This window comes from Triticum urartu, chromosome 7A (genome assembly GCF_056163025.1).
Source record: "Triticum urartu cultivar PI428250 chromosome 7A, HENAU_Tu73, whole genome shotgun sequence".
Taxonomy (NCBI): Eukaryota; Viridiplantae; Streptophyta; class Magnoliopsida; order Poales; family Poaceae; genus Triticum; species Triticum urartu.
In genome coordinates, this window is record NC_141879.1 from 215,451,068 (window position 1) to 215,465,285 (window position 14,218).

At 42.1% G+C, this 14,218-nt stretch overlaps 1 long non-coding RNA gene across 2 annotated transcripts; it reads left to right on the top strand.

The window, feature by feature from the left end:
* The first annotated feature begins 9,939 nt into the window (after window positions 1–9,939).
* On the top strand, window positions 9,940–11,913 carry LOC125522967 (uncharacterized). Of its 2 annotated transcripts, XR_007290061.2 has the most exons (4): window positions 9,940–10,665; window positions 10,836–11,070; window positions 11,267–11,425; window positions 11,528–11,913. It is a non-coding gene; the product is annotated as an uncharacterized LOC125522967 (long non-coding RNA). The 2 variants fall into 2 exon arrangements; XR_007290060.2 differs by having other exon boundaries at window positions 9,941–11,070.
* Window positions 11,914–14,218: the final 2,305 nt, after the last annotated feature.

Consider the following 14,218-nt stretch of genomic DNA (forward strand, 5'->3'; position numbering starts at 1 on the left):
GTGGTGGTTCCACATGGGAAAAGATGCCGGTGCCATTCTTACCACTAGAAGAAGGAGCCTTTTCACTACTAGCTTCCCCCTTGTCGGGGATAGCATCCGTCACCTTGTTGGCGGGATCACCCACTTTCAACGGTGCGGTGGATAGTTTAAGCCCCTCAAGAATTTAGTAAACATGCTCTCAACTTCGGTCGTCATGGAGGTTTTCAATGTCTCCAAGACCACATTGAACTCCTCACGAGAGACCGAGGTTCCCCCATCGCCCGTAGACGAGATAGGATTCACACCGGAGTGTTCCTCCGCACCGTCTACGGTATCAACCATACTCTTTGGACGGTAAAGTCCTTAATAAAGAGACGAGGCACTGATACCAATTGAAAGGATCAATATGGTTGACTAGAGGGGGGGTGAATAGGCAACTAACAATTTTTAGATTTTCTTTAGCAATTTAAACTTTGCATCAAAGTAGGTTGTCTAGATATGCAACTAGATGAGCAACCTATATGATGCAACATGAATAGGAACACAAGCAAGCAAGATATATGAAACAAATAAGCTTCACAAGTAAAGGCATGAGATAACCAAGAGTGGAGACGGTGGAGACGAGGATGTGTTGCCGAAGTTCCTTCCCTTTGAGAGGAAGTACGTCTCCGTTGGAGCGGTGTGGAGGCACAATGCTCCCCAAGAAGCCACTAGGGCCATCGTAATCTCCTCATGCCCTCACACAATGCGAGATGCCATGATTCCACTATTGGTGCCCTTGGAGGCGGCGATCGAACCTTTACAAACGAGGTTGGGGTAATCTCCACAACTCAATTGGAGGCTCCCAACGACACCATGAAGCTTCACCACAATGGACTATGGCTTCGTGGTGACCTCAACCGTCTAGGATGCTCAAACACCCAAGAGTAACAAGATCCGCAAGGGATTAGTAGGGGGGAATCAAATATCTCTTGGTGGAAGTGTAGATCGGGGCCTTCTCAACCACTCCCGAGCAAATCAATAAGTTTGGTTGGCTAGGGAGTGAGATCGAGCGAAAAATGGAGCTTGGAGCAATAATGGAGCTTTAATGGTGGAAGAGGTAAGTCAACGGGGAAGAAGGAGACCCCTTATATAGTGTGTGGAAAAGATCCAACCGTTACCCACCAACCAGCCCGCGGCCAGCGGTACTACCGCGCCTGGCCAGCGGTACTACTGCAAGGCCGCGCGGTACTACTACTTGCAACCAAGCGGTACTACCGCACGGCTGTGCGGTACTACCGTACCGACCCACGGTACTGCCGCGACCCCAGCACAGAAACAGACGCACAGAAGCTGGGGGCGGTACTTCCGCACGCGCGGTACTACCGCGCCCCCCATGCAGTACTACCGCAAGGCAAAAGTCCCAGCCAGGGGGAAGGGAAACTTCCGTGCCTACTTCCGCAAAAAAAACGAAAGTAGCAAAAACCCGACACAGTAGTACTGCCGAGGGGCGGTACTATTGCCTGACCGCATAGCGCGGTACTATCGCACGGCGAAAGCGGTACTACCGCGGCAGGTGCGGATGTAAAATATTACATCCGCTCCTACTACCGCAAAGGGGCGGCACTAGCCTGGTGGGCAGCGGTAGTGCGGCTCCAGGGGAGCGGTACTACCGTGGGCACCAGCGGTACTACCGCGCCACCGCGCGGTACTACCGTGGATGCCTATGGTACTACCGTTGATCCAGGAGCAGTACTACCGCAACCACAACAGCAGCCAGTCACAGGAGGCAGGAAAACGGAGGAAGCTCCAAAGAAGAAGGAGGGGATAAAAGGAGACGTGTACGTGATGATTCCACCCAAACCTTTCCAACGCGGACCCCCTCTTAATAGTACAGCTTTCCTATGACTCAAATCCACCAAAAAGAAACGTAGAAAAGACGCCGTCTTCGTCAGTCTTCGAGGGGCACCCAATCGTCTTGTGCCTAGCAAAGAACTGTCTGGAATACTCATGGCACACGATTAGTCCGCAAATGCATTGTCATCAATCACCAAAACACTTAGGGATAAATATGTCCTTACACCGAATAAGCCACTTGGAACACATTAAGATAAGTATCAACCTGCCATGCAGATCAGGAGAGTATTGCATCTTTACAGAGTGGGATAATTAATATAGGGATACTCTCGTCCCAGCTGACCAACAGCTTGTCTTCCATTTCTACTTCACGGGATCTCCTATCACATAGAGTGGTTTACCACTATGGACAACTCATGCGGTGGGTCTCAAACCCATCTCCATTGATGCATTATCTATCACATTACGTGATAGACCCTCTGTGAAGGGATCTGCCAAGTTTTTCGACGTTTGGATATAATCCAACATAATAACTCCGGAGTTCCTCAATTTTCTGACAGATTTTAGTCTCCTCTTCACATGCCTTGAGGACTTCATATTGTCCTTAGAACTGTTTATCTTGACGATCACAGTTTGATTATCACAGTTCATCAGGGGGGTATTGGTTTTTCAACCACAGGTAAGTCCTTCAAGAGTTCACGAAGCCACTCTACTTCAACAGTGGCAGTGTCTAATGCTGTGAGTTCTGCTTCCATAGTTGACCTCGTTAAGATGGTCTGCTTGCAAGACTTCCAGGAAACAGCGCCACCACCAAGTGTAAAAACATAACCACTTGTGGCCTTAATCTCATCAGCATCAGATATCCAGTTTGAGTCACTATAACCCTCTAGTACCCTTGGATACCCGGTGTAGTGAATCCCATAGCTCGCGGTGCCTTTCAAATAGCGCATAACTCTCTCAAGCGCATGCCAATGATCATCTCCTGGTTTTGACACAAACCGACTCAGCTTGCTCATAGCAAAAGAGATGTCAGGCCTCGTGGCACTCGCCAAATACATAAGCGAGCCAATAATCTGAGAATACCTCAGTTGATCTCTAGCAATCCGTCGATTTTTTCGAAGCAACACACTAGCATCATATGGAGTTGGAGAAGGCGTGCAGTCGCTATACCCAAAACGACTCAAGACCTTTTCCACATAATGAGACTGAAGCAGTGTGATCCCACCATTCTCATCTCTCAACAGCTTGATGTTTAAGATAACATCAGCTACTCCTAGATCCTTCATCTCAAAACAGCGAGATAAGAAATCCTTAACCTCCTTGATTAAATCAAGTTTGGTTCCAAAGATCAATATGTCGTGGACATACAGACAAAGAATAACTCCTTCGCCCCCACCATAGAGATAGTACACGCACTTGTCACCATCGTTTACTACAAAGCCGGCAGCAGTTAATGTTCTTTCGAACTTCTCATGCCACTCCTTAGGAGCTTGTTTAAGGCCATATAAAGACTTTAATAACTTGCACACCTTTCCTTCTTGACCAGGTACTACAAAACCATCTGCTGATCCATGTAAATTTCCTCCTTCAACTCTCCATTGAGGAAAGCCGTCTTAACGTCCATTTGATGAACGAGAAGACCATGTGAGGCAGCCAGTGATAGTAGCACCCGAATTATGGTCAGTCTAGCCACGGATGAGTAAGTATCAAAGTAGTCTTCACCTTCTTTCTGGGTATAACCCTTGGCCACAAGCCGTGCCTTGTACTTTTCAATCGTACCATCAGGTCTAAGCTTCTTCTTGAACACCCACTTACATCCTATAGATTTGCACCCATAAGGACGGTCAGTGGTCTCCCAGGTACCGTTAGCAAAGATGGAATCCATCTTGCTACGTACAGCTTCCTTCCAGTAGTCAGCATCAGGAGATGCATAGGCTTCTGAAATAGTCCTGGGTGTGTCATCCACAAGGTACACAATGAAATCATCACCAAAAGACTTTGCAGTCCTCTGTCTCTTACTCCTCATAGGAGTTCCATTGTTACCCTCAACAGGATTCTCAACATGTTCCATCGCAATGGTGGGTTCAGGAATTACAGTGAATTCCTCACTAGATGGAGTAGGTATCTCCTGATTTGATGAACTCGACATATCCTTCATAGGAAATATGTCCTCAAAGAAAGTTGCATCATTTGATTCCATAATCGTACCAACATGCATGTCGGATACCTCAAATTTTATTATCAAAAATCTATACCCGATGCTATGAAAAGCATAGCCCAGAAGAACACAATCCACGGTTTTTGGTCCAAGCTTGCGCTTCTTGGGAATTGGTGTATTGACTTTCGCCAAACAACCCCAAGTACGTAGGCAAGAGAGTTTCAACCTTTTCCTTTCCCATTCCTCAAATGGAGTCATGGTCTTATGCTTTGTGGGAACTCGGTTTAGGACATGACACGCAGTCATTAGCGCCTCCCCCCACCATTCCTTGGATAGACCCGAAGTGTCTAACATGGTGTTAACCATATCAGTTAGAGTTCGGTTCTTTCTTTCGGCTACCCCATTTGACTGGGGTGAGTAGGGAGGCGTCCTCTCATGGATTATACCATGTTCCGCACAAAACAGATCAAATTCATTGGAAAAATACTCTCCACCACAATCGGACCTAAGCCGTTTAATTTTTCGATCAAGTTGGTTCTCTGCCTCAGCTTTATAGTTTTTAAAGAAAGTCAAAGCCTCATCTTTTGATTTCAGAAGATACACATAACAATATCTAGTGGAGTCATCAATCAACGTCATGAAGTATCTCTTTCCACCTTTTGTCAACATGCCATTCATCTCACAAAGATCAGAATGTATAAGCTCTAGTGGCGCCAAGTCTCTTGCCTCTGCAGTCTTATGGGACTTGCGATGTTGCTTAGCTTGCACACATACTTGGCACTTGGAACCTTTGACAGTAGAGATTTTCGGAATTAAATTCATATTGGCTAACCGCATCATGCAACCAAAGTTAATATGACAGAGTCGTGAATGCCAAATATCAGACTCATTATTGTGGCAAACATTATTAATAACTTTAGTGCACATATCTGAAAAAGATAGGCGGAACAAGCCTCCGCACTCATAGCCTTTTCCAACAAATTGTCCACACTTAGAAATTACAACTTTATTGGATTCGAAAACCAACTTAAAACCATCTCGACATAAACGGGAACCGCTAACGAGATTTTTATTGATGGACGGCACATGATGAACGTTCTTCAGACGCACAGTCTTCCCCGAAGTAAACTTCAGATCGACCGTACCAACACCTCGAACGATGGCATGTGACCCGTTCCCCATCAGCACGGGTGAAGTCCCTGTTGCCTGGTAAGAAGAAAACATGGAGGAGTCAGCACAAACATGTACATTGGCACCGGTGTCAATTAACCAATCAGGGGATTGAAATACTGAAAGGATGGTAGGAAAAATACCGTACCCTGATTCCTTCATATCAGTATCACCGATGACAATATTAGCGGACTTGCCGCTCTTCTCATGTTCGCGCTCCTCAAAGTGGTTAGGACACTTCGGAGCCCAGTGATTAGGATCACCGCAGACATGGCAAAGTCCCTTCCCCTTCTTATGAGAATTCTTCTTGAAGTTGGTAGAATGTGATGGCTTGTTCTTTGTATCAAACTTGCCTTTTCCCTGAGTTTTGTTCTTATTGTTTTTGAACTTGTTGGGCTGGGAGTTCTTCTTCTGTACCATGTGGGCACTAGAACCTCCCTCAGCAACTCGAGCACGTGTGTCCTTTGCTCTCGCCTTCTCTTCAACATCAAGAGTACCAATGAGATCCGCAACGGAAAACTCCTGTCTCTTGTGTTTCAGGGAAGTAGCAAAATTGTTCCACGAAGGTGGAAGCTTGGCAATGATGCCTCCGGCAACAAATTTGTCCGGCAACACACACTTGAAGTACTCAAGTTCTTTAGCGAGCGACTGTATCTCATGAGCCTGCTGTACAACAGGGCGCTCATCAGTCATCTTGTAGTCATAGAATTGCTCCATGACGTACAACTCACTGTCGGCGTCCGAGGCACCAAACTTGGCCTCGAGCGCAGCCCACATGTCCTTGCCGTTGTCAAACGACATATACGAATCCACAATGGAGTCATCAAGAACACTTAGAAGAGCGCCTTTAAAGAGGGTATCGATCTTCTCAAAAGCTTCCAGCTGTGCTGGATTAAGATCGCCCTCAGGCTTGCCCTTGGTGGCATCATAGCAGCCCATGGTCTGAAACCAGTAGACTGCTCTCGTGCGCCACCTCTTATATTGCGCCCCCTTAAAGGCAGGCGGCTTCAGATGCCCAGCAAAACCACTCGAAGTAAATTGCCTATAATCAGGTTTTTGGATTGTTGGAAATATGAGCAAATTACTACGAGATTTAATCCGAATAAACAGAAGATAAATCATGACCACAGCAGCAGAGATTAAACTAATCATGCGAACTAGCATAGCAGATGAACATATCACATCTAGGGCACATACTAGAAGCATGAATTCTACCACGATCTCGAACAGGAAGGATAGAATCACATACAGTGCAACGGGTGCAGCACCGCCGGCATTGACGTTGTCGCCCATGTCATCGAGGACGAGGTTGCCGAGGTCGGGGAAGAAGTCGTCGTTCGCGAAGTCGTCGCTGCCAGCAGTCGCGCGAGTGCGCTCCCCAAAAACCTGATCACCCCTCTCCCGTATAGGATCACGAGAGGCGGGGTTCCGGAGGCCTGCTATCCCTTCTCACGGTGCACGCCGGAAGGAGGGATGAAGAAGACTTGCTTGGCGGCGCAATGATCTGGAACGGTGGTGAGAAATCATACGAAGCGGTGGCGGCTAGGGTAGACGTCTGCCTGACTATATAGTGCGGGCCAGGTAGGTCGTGGGAGTAAACCCCACGTCCGAGTCGTCACGATCCAAAAGAATCGGAAACGGTTCAGTAATTAACGCGTCCGTTAATTATTAATTAATGACTCATTAATTTTCCCATGCAGCAAAAATATAGATAACGTGCATAGCTCTGTGCTCGGCTCGGCTCAATCCCGCAACCCGCGGCGCGGCGCGTCGTGACGAGGCGTGGCGTGGCGAGGCGAGCGAGGAGGAGGAGCGCGCGTGTAGGTCTCCTCTTCTCATGCTCATACAAGTGGTAGAAGAGCTCACCTTATAAAGAGGTGCAACTCTCTCTCAACTTCTGGGGTGTGACTAAACTTTAGCCTCACTCACTCCACTCACATGTGTGCATGAATGGGCCAAGAGAATTTCAGAATTTTAGTTGGGCTTTGGGCCAAAGGCCTACTAGCAAAATTCCAACATTTTGTGTGCAGATCGCATGCATGCCGAGTCGAGCTGTGCGTGCTGTGTTTGACGAGATGCAGTATAGATGGCGACACCATGCAGCTCATTGGCGGTGTACGTGTGAATTGCCAGCTAGTGTGATTCGCTAGTTAAAAAATAGATGCCGTTTGTTATATCAAACTTTGTAGTGCTGCACTAATATCATCCCTGCAATTATTTTGTAATTTGTTGATAAATACTATCTTTTTCCTTGCAGAACACTTGTCTTGTCTCTGTTGTTCGCTTGCCTTGCCTTGATGTCACAGGTTGCATTTATTTTACATGTGAAAAAATTCACTCTGATTTGAACATCTGCAGTGCGCATTGTCTTCAGATGTGGTTCATTTTCGAGAGCCATGCTGTCCAGCAGTGCTCTTGTGCACTTCACTGACTAGTGCTCTTGTGCACTTTACTGACTTTGTGATTTTTGAAGAGAAAAAAGTGCAAATGAAGTCCGCTATGGTTTGCTATTAAGGTTCATTTTACTCGTTTTTGCAGGAAAAAAGATGAAGTGATGCAGTTCTATTGGATGCCCCATTACTCAATTTTGTTGTTGTTGAAGAGTGCACTTCATTAGTTCATTGTAAAAACTGCAGTTCATTACCGTGATTTGGCTGGTGGAGAGTGTAGATTCTGTATGCTATAAACCTCCTCTGTTGTCCACTTGGTAAACACAAAACAAAAAAGATCTCAAAATGAAGCTCGCTTCTATATTAGATGTAGTTCACTCACTCAGTCCCTACGGTCCACTCGCTTGGTCAACGCGCGCAAAAAATTAATAAGTACGAAAAAAAGACAACAAGAACTCATGAGGTTCCACTTTGGGTAGTGTTACGGTTCACTACCGGAAGTGTTGTGGTCCACTCTCGTTCACAAAAAAAATTGAACAAAACGACAGCAAAAACTCGTTAGAGAAAAATTTACATTTGACAAAAGAAATCATGAAGTTCACTTGACCGTCTGATGCAGTGCGGTTTTCGACCGAAACAGTGCGGTTTTCTGTCGGATGAAGTTCACTCGTTCGATTTGGATGTCGCGAAAAATAGTGTCCGCATTTCGGTAAATTTAAAACTGCTCTTAAACCATAAGGAATTAGAGAGAGTGTTCTACATGAAAAAGTTGTGTCCCGTCGATATCTTTCCAACGGCATATCATTTGAATCATTTCGACAACCGATTTGTAAAAATTTCGGGAAAAACGGCCGCTGTCACTCATCGTCCATCGTACGATTTTTAAAATTAACTTAAAACCGTGACGAATCTCAAAAACATTTCAACATATGAAAGTTGTGCCTCGTCCATAGCTTTTCAGCGGTATATTACACACCTCGTTTTGACAAACGGTTAAAAAACTAGAGCGAAAACAGTACCGAATTTTATTTTTTTTGAAAAACATAATTCCGCAATTTAGTAAATTTGAAACTGCTCTTAAACCGTAATGCATTAGGGAAAACAATAGTTATGAAAAAGATGCGCCTCGACGATATCTATCCAACGGTGTATCATTTGCCTCATTCCGACGAATGGTTTAGAAAAAAACACGAAAAAACGCTCGCTGCCACTCTTTGTGGGCCGCACCGTTATTTTGATAACACTTTTTTATGGTCGCGCTATTCGTCATCCTGGGTGAGGAATAGTTATTCTTCATCCCCCTCTATTTTACCATCAATGCACCGTAATTTTACATTCTGTAAGTTTTGTCTTACTTCCGACGCAAAAAGAGACCGTAAGAAAAAATATATAATCGTTATAAAAAATATTTTATGTTATATAAAATTACAAACGTAAAAACATAGTCTAAAATACACATAAACTGTAAATTTTCTTGTCTTATGACCTATATTTTTATTTTCTTATGTCAAATTTTACGTAGTGAATCAATAGAAATGTAACTATTTGAATTCGAAACGTAATTTAATTATGAAATGATCGTAAGATTACCTCGGGTGAAGAATAACTTATTCTGCACCCTGGGTGATGAATAGTAACACTATATATATATATATCACTATATATAGGGTCGCGCTATTCGTCACCCTGGGTGAGGAATAGTTATTCTTAACTCCCCTCTATTTTATCATCAATACACCGTAATTTTACGTTCCGTAAGTTTTGTCTTATTTCCGACGTAAAAACAGACGGTAAGAAAATATATAACCATCGTAAAAAATATTTTATGTTATGTAAAATTACAAACGTAAAAACATAGTGCAAAATATACATAAACTGCAGTTTTTCTTGTATTATGACCTATATTTTAATTTTCTTATGCCAAATTTTACGTAGTGAATCAATCAAAATGATCGTAAAATTACCTCAGATGAAGAATAACTTATTCTGCATCCTGGATGATGAATAGTATCACTATATATATATATATATATATATATATATATATATATATATATATAGTAATATTATTCATCACCCAGGATGCAGAATAAGTTATTCATATATATATATGTTTTACATTATGTATGTTTTATGTATGTTTTACATTATGTTTTTACGTTCGTAATTTTACGTAAAATAAAATGTTTTTAAGATGCGTATATATTTTCTTACGTTCTCATTTTATATATGAACTAAGACAAAATTTACGAAACCTAAAAATATAATGCATTGACATCAAAATAAACAAAGGATGAAGAATAATTATTTCTCATTCAGGATGACGAATAGCGCGACCCTATATATATAGTAATATATAGAGTAGCATTATCGTGCGTTCCCGAGATCAACAGAAAACCTCCCCCACCCCGATCCAAAAATCCCCACGGCAGCGCAGCTCCACCCCAACCCACCTCCAGCCCCCGGCTCCGGCGAGCCTCCCGCCGACGACCCACCGCCGCTGACCCACGTGCCGCCCCACCCGACACCCCGCCCCCATCTCCCCTGGCTTCGGTCGCCACCCCGCCCCCATCGCCCCCAACTCCGGTCGCCGCCCCGCCCCATCGCCCCTGAATCCCGCCATCACCCCACCTTCATCTTCTCCTCGGAAGCTCCCGCTGCGCACACCCACCTGCGTTCCCCCGGAGAACCGACGCCACATTAGTCGCCTACTTGCCCCGGCTCATTCTGCCTGCCTCCTATTCCAGAAAAATTGGGGGCCATCCGTGGGGATCCAAGTTTTTGTCGGCTCCGCCAAGCGCCTCCCCACTCTGGCACGATCCCCCAAGGTGGAGTTCCCGCGCTCCCCTTCTTCCTCGTCCCGGTTCCCACACCTCCGCCTCCTCCCGATTGCCCTGACGGGGACACAACGCCATCCCAGTCCAGCCACGCAGCGTCAGGGAGGTCGGGGCCATCGCGAGTAGCAGTCCAGAGCAGCCAAGGTGAGGGTGAGCACAACACTTCCATCCCATCCATTTGAAGCACGTTTGTGATTTTTTTGCAGGTAGCACGTTTGTGATTTTGGGAAGTAACAATGTTCATGCCCGCGTACACTGCCGCCGCTCACCTCCCCACGACCTGCATACATACAGAGTTGAGAGTTCTAACTTGTTGCAAAAGTTCAAAAAGAAGAATATATGCAGTCCACCTTATTCTAGCATAATGCTTCTCCGTTGAATCTAGATGCTACAAACAGTCCTCTGTGAATATGAACTGAATGTTGTTGTTTTGATGTTCTATAGAAAGTGTACTGAATTTTGCAGTTTTATCCTTTTTACACGCACTATTGTTCGAGCTGGCGGCCGCGAGACCCTGTGCCTCCACGGGCCTTATCTCCCGCTATCGGCGACGGCACTCCCTTCCTCCAACGCATCGCCGACGAGGCCAACCGCCTACACCGTCTTCGGCTGCAACGATGTCGTCCGACGAGGCCAACCGCCTACACCGTCTTTGGCTGCAACGACGCCGTCTCTCTCCGTGAACCTTCTTGTCTCCTCTGTACGTCAGTTTGATTGCCTATAAACAAAATTCTATAATTTTCATGTCTGAAATTAAGGAGTTCATTATATCCATTACAAAAAAATGTTGAATTTTTAGAAGTTCTAGTACGTATGTTAGAAGAGTTCATTGACAAAAGAAAATCATCAGTTCTTAACAGTTAAAAGAAATGAGCTTTGCAATGTTTATGGTGCAGAAAATTTCATGACCGGTGTTCATTTGGGATGAACATTTGTACATACCCTGTTTTTACTTTACTCGTGAGGACTGAGGAGATGAATGTGTGACAGTCGATCTTCATTGGTGAAAGATAAAAAGAAATGGCATTCAGTTCAGAGAAACAATTATAACGATGGTATTTTTCTCTAAACTTTCATCTACATGTGTTTGAGATTATGTCTTCAGGCCATAGCTATTAATTCTCCCTGAACTTTTTTGTGCGCCTGGTCATTTTCAGGCTACATCTATTTTCTCTTTGAACACTTCTAGGGGCTAAAAAAAGGCTGGGGAATGTAGCAGTGTGTATGTGCTGGCTGATGCTTTCTGAGAACTACTCTTTGAGAAAGAAATGGTGCGTTGAGAGAAAAGAAAAGTGCAGAGAAGGCAACTGGTGTGTTGAGAGGAAAGCAAAGTGCAGAGAATGCTCCAAGAACAGAGCTGCATGTTCTTCAGTTTCCATCTTTGTGCTCACATCACAAGAGCTCAGCTAAAGAAAATAGAGAAAATCAACACTTCAGATCTTTATATGTACAGAAAATCGTTCCAGAAAGTACATGTTAAAAAAAGCCTCTGTTGTAGTTATAAACAAATATACACTTTACTAAATCCTGTCGGCAAAATCAATCATTGTGAAAAAGTCAGTGCACCGATCCAAAAATATTTTAGTTTATAAACAATTAACCTAAATTCAAATTAAGAAAACACACATGATTTATCTTTGTACTAAAAAATTATTTTTTGATTTACAAAAAAACAAAGAAGGTCAAATTAAAACAAGGTAGAATAATTCACAGCAGTTTTAAAGAAAAAGGATTTTCCTCGTTTCTTAAATAAACTAGAAGTTCAAATTTAAATAACGGGGAAACTCGACGTTTATTACAGCACAAATAACGCTGCCCAGAGTGGCATAAAAGATGCATCATCAAGTCCTCTGTGTGCGCTTCTGTGTCGTGCCGACACAACATTGTTGTATAGCTCCTCCTAGATTGCGCTATGTGCAGGTCGAACAAAATGTTCATAGCAAGTCAAATGAAAAACTAGTAGTAGGCTGAAAAAATGTTTGCTCGTGTGCTAGTGCCATGGAATAGTTGGAGCTTTTTTAGTTGTTCTTTGTGTAATACTATTACATTGAAGTTCAAACTAAAAAATGATCATTTCAAAAATTATAAAAAAGCATTCCCCGTTTTCCTATACCATTACATTAAAGTTCAAATTAAAAAATGATCATTTTAAAAATTATAAGAAAGCATTCCTCATTTCTAGAAAAAGCCTATTGGTTCAAATTAAAAAGACGAAGAAGTTCAATGCTTGTTACAAACCTAAAGGTCATTAAAAAAAGCATCTCAAATTTTTTTATAAAAATATCTTCTCTGTTAAAATAAACCTAGAAGTTCAAATTTAAAAATGGAGCATCTCGATGTCTATCATAAAGTAGGATTTTTTTCCATTACTAAAAGAAATAAAACCAGGAACTCCAAATTAAAAAGATGGAGAAGTTCGATGATTATAGAAAACTCAGATTTTCCTCTTTATTAAAGAATGGAAACAAGAAGTTTAAAAATTAAATAACAATAAGTTCAACTTTTAAAAATAGAGCGCTCCAAAATTTCATAAAAAGGTTTAAGAAAAAACCAGGAAGTCCATATTAAAAACATGGAGAAGTTCGATGATTATAGAAAACTCAGATTTCCCTCATTATTAAAGAATGGAAACAAGAAGTTCAAAAATAAAATAACAAGCAGTTCAACTTTTAAAAATAGATCGCTTCAGAATTCATAAAAAAAGGATTAAGAAATTCACATTAATATTCATTAAAAACTCAGATATTTTCACGTAACCGAGAGAAGTTCAGGTTGATAACTGCCAGAAGTTCACATACTACACGGTGTGCATTTTGTATGAAAAAATTTAATGAAAAAGCAAAGGCTAAAGGTTTGTTGTTAGAAGTTCAAGTGCTCGGCCCGATAAAGTTTAAAAATTCTTGTGAGAGAGGTTGAACAAAAATACGTGACACAAGTTCAAGGTGAAAACAGCGGGAAGTTCAACTACTACACGGAATGCGTTTGAGATAAGAATATAAGAATAGAAAACTAAAAGCTTAAAAGGTTTGTTTCAAGAAGTTCACATACTCTGTCCGGGGAAGTTAAAAAATTATTGCGAGATATGTTCACCTTGTATTTCCATGTTCGATTTTTTTTTTGCTTTTTTGCATTTTAAAATAATTCTCTCAATACACAAAGAAGTTCAATTATTATTTGGGAGCAATTTGATTTCAAAAAGAAAATAAAATATTCAAATTATAAAGATTAAGAAAATAAAACCAGGAAGTCCATATTAAAAAGATGAAGAAGTTCGATGATTATAGAAAACTCAGATTTCCCTCATTATTAAAGAGTGGAAACAAGAAGTTCAAAAAAATAACAACAAGAAGGTTAACTTTTAAAAATAGAGCGCTTCAAAATTCATAAAAATATTATTAAGTAAAACCAGGAAGTCCATATTAAAAAGATAGAGAAGTTCGATGATTATAGAAAACTCAGATTTTCCTCGTTATTAAAGAGTGAAAACAAGAAGTTCAAAAATAAAATAACAAGAAGTTCAACTTTTAAAAAATAGAGCGCTTCGAAATTCATAAAAATGGATTAAGAAATTTAGATAAATATTTATAAAAAACTCAGATATTTTCACGTAACCAAGAGAAGTTCAATTGATAACTGCAAGAAGTTCACGTACTACACGATGTGCATTTTGTATTAAAAAAAGAACAAAAAGCAAATACTAAAAGTTTTGTTGTTATAAGTTCAACTCCTCGGTCGGAGAAAGTTAAAAAAATTATTATGAATGGGGTTTGTACAAAAGGAGTATCATTTGTGTAACACTAACGAATGGATAGAAAATTACAAATGAAAATACATCACAGAAGTTCAAC